General features: G+C 45.5%; 1 long non-coding RNA gene across 2 annotated transcripts; it reads left to right on the top strand.

Moving 5' to 3' along the window:
• Positions 1-3,698: 3,698 nt before the first annotated feature.
• Positions 3,699-8,927, top strand: LOC116078479. Of its 2 annotated transcripts, none has more exons than XR_004113561.1 (3): positions 3,699-3,839; positions 6,586-6,839; positions 8,693-8,927. It is a non-coding gene; the product is annotated as an uncharacterized LOC116078479 (long non-coding RNA). The 2 variants fall into 2 exon arrangements; XR_004113560.1 differs by having other exon boundaries at positions 8,690-8,927.
• Positions 8,928-10,093: the final 1,166 nt, after the last annotated feature.

The raw sequence follows: 10,093 nt of genomic DNA, 5'->3' as shown, positions 1-10,093 counted from the left end.
TAGAAATTCCTAGTAGATAGGGCCAGGGAGTTTTCAGAGTGGTTAACACACTCAGGAAGTGGACAGATGCTCTGTAACACTGCCCCCTCCCCTCAATATCTCACCCTGAGCATTTCTTTCATGTAGTCACTCCTGAGCTGGTTTTAAATGAACTGGCAATAATAAGTAGAGCACTTCAGGAATTACAGAATTCCATGAATTCTAGCAGGGTCTAGCAGATCTTTGAAGATGAGAAAGAGGTCAATCACTAATTGTTCAGAGAAGTACAGGTGGCCCGGACATGCCACTGGAGTCAGAAGTTGTAGATATTTGGTCTGGTTATTCCCCCCAGGCTCGTGCTCCCAGAAAAAAAAACAAAAACCTCAGATTCAAAATATATTACAAATACCTTGGCAATGTAGTTTGTAGCTAGGCTCTTCTCTGACTAGCTCATAACTTAAAATTAATCCATTTATTCTCACCTACATTCTGCCACTTGGCTGGTTACCTGTGGTCAGGTACCACGTGGAGGCATAATTTTTTTGCAATCTACATTTAATAAGGGTTCAACCTCTCCTTTAGTCCACCACCCAGCAGAGGTAGTGGAAGAGAAAAGTTATTAGCATATGGACTAAGTGTATCTGTTCAGTAATAGTTCTCTGGGGGGCGAGCCTGATCTTCTTGGGCAGCAGTTCAGAGCTGTAGCAAACATTAAATATGATTTAGCAGCTGCAGAGCAGTCCTCTAGGCAGGCAGACCCCAGGCATGAACCGACAGTTACAGTCCAGTCCTTCAGCAAGCAGACACCAGGCAGCTCTAATTCAGTCCTGAAGAAACCGCCAGACTTGCCGATCAGCCAGGGGATCAGCAAGCTGCTGCAGGAACCTCACGAGTACTTCTTGGGTGAGTTTCTCTCAATGTTGGAGGTATCACAAGTTGAGCTCAACAATACTATGTAAGGTGAACCAATACATGTGTGTCTTTAGCGAAGAATAGCGAGTCGGAGCAAACCAAACCAATGCTCAGTGCTTGTCTCCCACTGTCTGTGGGGTCATATTTCTACTCCTTCATCATGGGTCCTTTCCCATGTTCACTATATCCAAGCATCCTTTCACCTGTGTCTGCTTCAGGAAAACATCCTTTCATGTGTTTGCTTTATCAAGACATCCTTTCACCTGTGTGTCCCAGCAAAACATCATTTGACATAACTAACTTCCCAAAGAACCTAGAAGTTTCCCCTTCAACCATGTGTCTGTCTAGTCATGTCTTCCTAGGTGAATCTCTTGCCTGACATTATTCCAGAATCCTGTCTGCCTTCTGGATGTTCCACCTCCAATTTCTTGCCTAAGTCATAGGCCACCAGATTTTTATTGACAGGTACCATATCCATACAGACACAAGATATTCTCTCTACAATAAGTGAGAGGGTGGTCTTTTAGTCTCCCCTAACCTGGGGTATCCCTGCTGTGATGGGTTATATATGCTCAGCCCAGGGAGTGGCACTATTAGATGGTGTGGCCCTGTTGGAGTAGGTGTTTCACTGTGGGTATGGGCTCTAAGGCCTTCATCCTAGCAGCCTTCAGACGAAGATGTAGAACTCTCAGCTTCTCTTATACCATGCCTGCCTGGATGCTGCTGTGTTCCTACCTTGATGATAATGGACTGAACCTCTGAACCTGTAAGCCAGCTCCAATTAAATGTTGTTCTTATTAGAGTTGCCTTGGTCATGGTGTCTGTTCACAGCAGTAAACCCTAACTAATCCTGTTAATCCCAGTTAGTTAATATTTTAGTTTATTGACTCAAGAAGTGTCTGAGGAGTTTAGCAATTGGTTGGTGTGAGGCAAAAGATGGCACATGTGGGGTCAGAAGTGTGAGTAAACCTCTGAGGGAGGGGAATGTCCATGTGGGTGATGGGAAGCTTCCCAAGGCTGAAATGTCCTGGCTTGTCACTTGTCTTGGGAACAAGTTCTCATTCCTCTGACCTTGAGCTCCAGTGCTCACTTCCTGCATGGTGATCAGAAATTTCACATAAAATATTCATTCAAAGGCAAATTTAAAAACCTGCCATGTGTCTCAATGAGGCTGGCTTTCTTGGTCCCTAGGGACAAAAGCTCCAAGGGCTGAACCTGAATGACAGATCGAATGCAGGGAAGAAGACTCCAGAACTGGGAGAAGTTAAACGAGAAATGGAATTTGCCACAGACCCAACCTGAACAGGTTAGCCCACAGTGTGAGTCCGCCCTGTTAGGCTCAGGGATTACTAATATTTTTAGAGGGATTTTGAAGTACTCTCTTAAGAGAATGTGGTTTCGTAGGATTAAGGAGACTTTGAATATCAGAATTTTTTTTTTAATCATCTGCTTAAAAGATGATTAAAATCTTGACAAAGAGTTTTGAGGTGGCTAAAAATACCCAAGCACATATAAAGTAGGACAGTGAACACAGATGAGGGGAAGCTGAGAAGCCAGTGGCAGGATGTGCTGCAGGAATTCAGCAGCCTTCTGGAAGTTACTAAGGGAGAGCTTGAAGGTGAGGGTAGCTCGTGTTGCCTGGCTGAAGAAAACCTGCTGCGGGTGAACAGTTCCACGTTCTGAGTTTTATGGGAATCGTATGGGTGTGGTGTATAGGAGCCCTTTGTACTCCTTTTGTCAAAGGACAGAACTTCAATCTGACTGAGAACAGGTGAGCATCCGTCTTACAGCGTGACCTGAGTTTTACTCCTTCTCTGAGACTTCGTTCTTTATTCCCTTTCTGCCTCATGACATGACAAAAGGCAAAGAGAACCTGGGTGGAGTTGTTCCCTAATAGGGCAAAACAGCCATGCTGGGGGCTGACAGGCATCCTCCCTGCCCCCCAGGTTACATGAACATGGAGCAGAGTGAATCTACACAAAAATAACTAGAGACTCAGCATTGTTGGTGTGCACACAGCAGACAAGCTAGAACAAGGGTTTGCAATCAACTTTTGTCTGGGGGCACTTAGGAGGGCATGGATTGTGGGTAGGAAGCTGGTTAGCAGAGCAAGCTAACAAAAGAAGCAATTTTCACCTTGGTGGAAGCCAGCCGAAAGAGAGAAAGGTAATTACTGGAGAAACGGAGCTGACCTTTGTAGAGCAGAGATGAAGAAATTACCCCTGGGTTTAGATGATAAAACTTCAGAGTTTAGATGAAAAATACCATCAGAATACCTCTCCTCTTGAGGCATGAGCAGCTGCATCATGCCACCTTTGAGGATGGAAGGGACCTGGGCAAGCCCAGCTTCACCTGGCAAGTTGTCTTTGATGCTGAACCTGTTGGAAATGCTGCTGTTATGTGGAAAAAGGAGCCACAAGGGGAAATTAGATGGTTCTGGAAACTATGGAAAGGCTCTACCTGCCAAAGCAGGAAATACCTTGACTTTGGAAGAGGGGTCTTTGGGGATTTATTTCTACCATAACCATATTTTATAACTTTCTTTTTTTTTTTTCTGGACAGATAAGAGTTTCAAGTAACCAAAGCTAGCTTTGAACTCAGGTAGCAGAAGACCTTGAATTTCTGACCCACCAGGGTCCACCTCCTAAGTGTGGAGTTTACAAGCACGCACTGCCACACCTGGTTTAAGAACTACCCAGGATCAAACCCAGCATTTCATGTGTGTTAGGCAGCCAACGGAGCTGCATCACAGTGCCATGTTCTAGAACTTTAAAACTGTGGACTCTGACGTATTGCTTTAAGAACACGTGCTCCAACTCTTGCTCACATTGGACACTCTGCTCAGTGTCTCCACACCCAGGTACAAAGAGGGGAAGGTCATGGAAGAACTTCCCATGGGGGTTCTATGGTAAAGGATCACATCAGCATGGAGACTGGAGGTGTACCAGGTGGGCTTCTGGCATTTGACACTGAGTGAGTTGGGAGGCAGAGGGCAGAAGGAGCAACTCACAGAGTGAGCACAGAGGTCTGCAGAAACCCGGGGGCCAACCACATGATGTTCAGACTTGTCCTAACAAAGAGTGGATGCTTCTGTAAGGGGTTCAGACAGAGCGGGAAGCCATTAGACCCAGGGTTTTAAAAAAATATATATCTCTGACCCCAGCTTGAAGAGAGCATCTCAGAAGGGGCTGAGTCAGGACATCCTATTCCCTTTAATGACTCCCACTTTGCTTTCCCCTCCAGTCAAAGGTGACTGGCTCAGAGATGGAAAGCTGTGGTTCCTACCAGGGAAGGTCATTCTGGTTGGCCCAGAACCAGCAGTAATTGCCTGCAGAACCCACTCTGCACTGTCCAGAGTGGCTGGGATCAGATGATGTGTCATTTGTCATTCTAGTTAGAAGTGGTCTAATGTGCTATCAGAGAACACAACTAGACCTCCTGCCATAGGAGTTCCTGACTCTCCTTCCCAAGGACCTGGACAAGGGCAGCTTTTGGAGTGGCTGCTAAATATCCGGCGATGTCTTCCCACTGCCATGTTCTTCTGTCTCTCTCCTCTTCCTCCCAGAGGCTCAGCATCTTCCTTTAGCTGGCTTCTCACAGGATGACCGCAGCATCCTTAGTAGGATGGAGCTCACGTAGGCACAACACACTTTTCTAGAGAATCTTGGTATGCCTACCTGTCTTCTAGCACACATGGGCCAGAGGCTGTTGCTGACTCCTTGCTGCGATAATACTGATCCAGACTGGATGCTTGAACCATGCGTAGGAACAGAGATAAACTCTGCATTCTAGGAAGTGTGCTAAGCAGGCCCTTGAGGGGAGGTACGGGCAGGGGTGTCAGTCCCTGTCTTGCAAAGCCTAGGGGACTGCACCAGGTAGAAATGCCTCGGAGGATGCCAGGAAGCAGCCCAGCACCAGGTACTGAGGAAAGTAGCAATGGTAACATAGATGGTTTTCAGGGGAAAAAAGTTTGGTTTTGTGAGGGCAAAAGTTGCTTACTTTCAGTAATATTTACCTTTTTTAACTCTTTGCTAATCTAAGACCAAAAGCCTTTGGCATCTGATATTTAATTCCTACTGCTCAGCAGAAGGGGATAAAGAAGAAAAGAGGGTTAACCCTTAGGGCTCTCCTCTCTCTGACTCAAAAAGACCTTTTCACTGGTCAGGCTAAAAGCTGAAACTTGTTAACTCTTCATGAACCAGAGGAAAAAAGAAAAGAAAAAGAAAATTCATCCATACAGACAAGATGCACAGATATATACACACTCTGGTTGGGTCCTGATCACCTGTCTCATCAACTCCACAAGTGTTCATGCATACTTACATACACATATACCAACACATGTATGTATAGACAAACAGATATATACATATATACATTTGGTGGATGGGGCAGAGCACCCCAAGTCATACTTTATTCCTTCTCTCTGGCCTTTTTATACCTTCGCAGACAAAAGTTCTTTAGAAAATTACCTCATAGATGAAATGTTTCACAAAAGGGGAGTTACAGAAGGATATTGATAGTAAGTTCAAAGCAGTGCTTCATTCTATAAGCTCATTATAAGTTCAAAGCAACAGTTTCACACGACCTTGCTTTCTCATGGTATATACCTGTGGCTTCATCCTTGGACCTGGCTTATAATGAATGTTTTTCCTTAATCACAAATCTGCCCCAAGCCTATTTCTCTTTTAAGAGTAATTGTGCATCCAGGCAATGGTGGTACATGCCTTTAATTCCAGCACTTGGGAGGCAGAGGCAGGCAGATTACTGAGTTTGAGGCCAGCCTGGTCTACAGAGTGAGTCCAGGACAGCCAAGGCTACACAGAGAAACACTGTCTTGAAAAACCAAAAAATAAATAAACAAATAAATAAAAGAGTAATTGTGCAACCCCATAGGAAGAACAACAATATCAACAAATCAGACCCCTGAAGAGTTTCCAGGGACTAAGCCATAAAGAAAAGAGTACACATGGCTCCAGCTGCATATGTACCAGAGGATGGCCTTGCCATGTATCAATGGAAGGAGAGGTCCTCGGTCCTGTGAAGGCTTGATAGATGCCCTAGTGTAGGGGAATCAAGGGCAGGGAGGTGGGTTTGGGTAGGTGGGTGGAGGAACACGCTTATAGGAGCAGGGGGAGGAAGGATGGGATAAGGGGTTTCCAGGAGGGGGGGAACCGGGAAAGGGGATAACATTTGAAATGTAAATAAAGAAAATATCCAATAAAAAAAGAAAAAAAAAAAGAGTAATTATGAATCAGGCAGTAGTGGTGCATGCCTTTATTCCCAGCACTTGGGAGGCAGAAGCAGGCAGATTTCTGAGTTTAAGGCCAACTTGGTCTATAGAGTGAATTCTAGGACAGAGTGAGCCAGGGATATATGGAGAAACCTTGTCTCAAACAACAACAACAACAACAACAACAACAACAAAACCAAAAACCAAAACAACAACAACAACAACAAAAAGAGTAGCTCATTGTATTCCTTATTATGCAGCCTTTACTTACTATTCTTTGAGTAGGGAACACATTTTATTCTTGATTCTAACCTTATTAGATCTTTCTGGCAAAGCAACTAAAACCATCTTCTTAAACTTTCTTCCTAAAATTATTTGAACCAAATCAGGAATTCTATAAAGTCGTTGACTCACCTAAACAGCATTAATTCATGACAGTTCATCTTCATGTTGATCTGCAGGGAATCTGCTCAACAGTGTGGGCTGACGCTCAGGAAACCTCAGGCAGTGTAATAGTGACAGGGAAGGCATATCAGCAGCAAGAAGCAGCCCTGGGATGAAGCCTCTGCATTCTTAGAGCTCAGCCATCGTCGGCCATACAAAATAGTGGGCCATCTTCAGAAAACTCACTTGCATGCCTTTCCTCTGTGGCTTCTGACAGAAGGAGAAAGAGGATGAATTTGAGCAGTGCTACAAAGCTGCACAGCCCAGGACAGTAAGATACTGGGGCCTGCTCTGGCTGAGTTTGGGGGAGGCTGTGTGGTGGAAAAGCCAAGCTCATAATCAGCACAAAATCGCTGTTATTCATTTCAGAGAGCAGATTTTTTTATTAGATATTTTCTTTATTTACATTTCAAATGATATCCCCTTCCCAGATTTCCCCTGGGGGGGACCAAAACCCTATTCCCTCTCCCCTCCCTCTGCTCACCAACCCACCCTCTCCTGCTTCCTGGCCTTGGCATTGCCCTACACTGGTGCATAGAGCCTTCACAGGACTAAGAGCCTCTCCTCTCATTGATGACCAACTAGGCCATCCTCTGCTACATATGTGGCTGGAGCTATTAATCCCACCATGTGTACTCTTTGGTTGGTGGTTTAGTCCCTGGGAGCTCTGAGGGTACTAGTTCATATTGTGGTTCCTCCTAAGGGGCTGCAAACCCTTCAGCTCCTTGGGTCCTTTCTCTAGCTTCTTCATTGGGGACCCTGTGCTCAGTCCAATGGATGGCTGTGAGCCTCTACTTCTGTATTAGCTGGGCACTGTCAGAGTCTCTCAGGAGACAGCTATATCAGGCTCGTGTCAGCCAGCACTTGCTGGCATCCACAATAGTGTCTGGGTTTGGTGATTGTAAATTGGAAGGATCCCCAGGTGAAGCAGTGTCTGGATTGTCCTTCCTTCAGCCAGAGAGCAGATTTTTATAATCAGAGACTTTTTCTGGAAGTTTCTGCCCCTGGCCCACTACGACTTAATCCCCAGGTCTCATGGGAGGATATATCTGAAGGCTTTTGGTTTCTGGGACAAAGGTAAAGAGCTTAAGGATTGCTGCTTCCCAGTGAGTCCCTTTAGCACCAGAAACAACACTCATTTCTTGACTACAGCACTTGTGGCTCCAGAGGGCTACTATTCTGAGGACTCGGATCTGTAGTAATAACAAACAAACAAACAAACAAAAAACCAAACATGGCTTCTCAAATAGCTCCTGAAGCAAGAATAACCATTGGCTGCATGCTGGCCCGTGTGTCCCCGCAGCGCATGCTGGTCCGTGAGTGCCTGCAGTGCATGCTGGTCCATGGTGCCCCCGCAGCTGTGGATTGAGGCTCTTTGCTGAAATATCCAGACTCAGTTACTTGTCTGAGATTCAATGTATCAAGAAAGTGCTTACTAGGTGCCTATTGTATGTGAGGGCTCCTGGTAAGAGCTGGGAGGCAAGGCCATTTGTTACAAGTTTGCTTTCTTGGGAGAGGAGAGATGACTTAACAGTTAGCAGCACCTTCCGGGGAATCCGGGTTCAATTTCCAACACATGGCAGCTCACCACTGTCTGGAACTCCAGCTCCAGAGGACTCAACACCCTCACACAGGCATCCAGGCAGGCAGAACACACATAAAATAAAACTAAAGGAATCACAAAGTTGCTTTCTTCTGGATGCTTCTGATCTAGGGAATGATAACGGCTTGGGGGTAGGAGAGGGTGTTTCCATCTTCCCATTTTCAGGAGGAAAGGCAGAGTGGGGGGGCACATAGGTAAGCTAAGCCTCTGTGACAGATGACAGATAAGAAATGGGAAGTGACACTAGCTGGCTCCCACTCAAGCCCAGTCACTTCTCTTTTAGAGGCTGCAGAGGATGCACACACGCCCAGCTGTGAGTGTCCTCTGTCCACAGTCCTGTGGGTGACCTCAAACTAAGTACCAAGGCCATTGAAAGCCAGTCAGTGAGAGAAGGCCTGGCAAGTGTTGAGTTCATGGGCTCACAGGGGTAGGCCATCAGACTGCTGAGCTAGGGGTTTCGAGGACCCTGGGCATTACATTTGTGTTGCGCTAATGTTTCTCCTTCTCTTTTCCAAAAGCAGCAGTCAAAGAAGCATGGCATAAATCACCGATTGGCGATCCCAGACATTTCTAAAAGGGGCTGTTGCGTGCAACCGACTTCACGAGAGTTGCTCCTTCGAAATGCTGAAAAGCCATAAATCAACGAGCCTAATGGATTTTTGTCCTGTCTATTCAATATCTTCCAGGGCATTGCATTTAGAATGTAATGCATTAAGGGGGTGGGGTGCGGGGGAAATAAAGCTCTCTAGCAAACCACGCTAGCCTGAATATTTTTAAAATGAATACACTACACTAAAAGCTTTTCCTTATTTCTTGATACAAGGCCATGGCTGCTTCTCTTCCTGGTCACTCCATCACAATCTCACAGATTGTCTCTTAGAAGTGCAGAAAGAACATGGGCGGCAGCCCAGGCCTGACACTCTAGCCTTGTGGCTTCAGGCCAATAGGAACGGTTTTGAGCTATAGTGCTTGTTTCCAAAGTGAACATACAACTCTTAAAATGTCTGCCTTAGCACATACTAATTGTATGATATATTGAAGGTCCTTGTGACATTTACATACATGTGTATAGCGTACTGGGATCCTGCTCACTTGACTCAGGGCATTTCTATTTACAGATGAGAAAGGCTACAATAACTTGGCAGCCAGCCAAACCATTGTCTTGGAGCCATCCCTTCACACTTGGCATCTTACACAAGGGTTCATTTTGAATTTTGGTCCCTTGCTTTCTTGCCCACTGATTCCTGAGGGTGTAGATTAAGGGGCTGAGAGCTTTCTGCTTATGATTGGGGCAGACACTAGGAAGGAGTCTCTCTGTCTCATTAAAAAGTGAATCATAGGATGACCCACATTATTGTAGAGATAGTGCCGGAGGGTGAGGATCCATCAGCTTCCAGCTTGTACTAGGGAGGGCCCAGCATCCTGGGGCAACCTTTTTTTTTTTAAAAAAAAAAAAAAAAAGGAATGGCTGCTCTGTTAATTTGGAGGAAAGGGCAGTCTCTCCCTTCCTGCCTGGGGCATTGGAGTCTCCCCGAGAGAGAGGTCAGGATAGCTCTGTTCCCAGGCCTGTCCATCTGGTCCCGAGGGTTGTTGTCATTATCTGTTTGGGAAACTCAGCTTGGAAAACAAAACCATCATGCAAGATTTCTTCATCCCGTGGTTTGCGAACCATCAAGTTGCTCATAAATTAGATGTCATTCGAGCTCTTCTTGCAGTCACATGGCAAGGACTCAGGGGTTGGCCAGACTCGGCTGGACGCCTAGCTTTTAGACTTTTTATTTTATGTTTTCTTTTTTTTCCTGTTTGCTAATAGGTCACTGGTACAAAATATTTATCAAAGAATAAAAACAGAGACAGATAAATCTGATGTCCTTTATTATCCTTTGTCTGTCAATACCCCAGGGCTTAGAAAGAAGCTTAAT

Source organism: Mastomys coucha, unplaced genomic scaffold (assembly GCF_008632895.1).
Source record: "Mastomys coucha isolate ucsf_1 unplaced genomic scaffold, UCSF_Mcou_1 pScaffold5, whole genome shotgun sequence".
Lineage (NCBI taxonomy): Eukaryota > Metazoa > Chordata > Mammalia > Rodentia > Muridae > Mastomys > Mastomys coucha.
The sequence above is the reverse complement of the archived record's forward strand: the minus strand, read 5'-3'. Positions and strand labels throughout refer to the sequence as shown.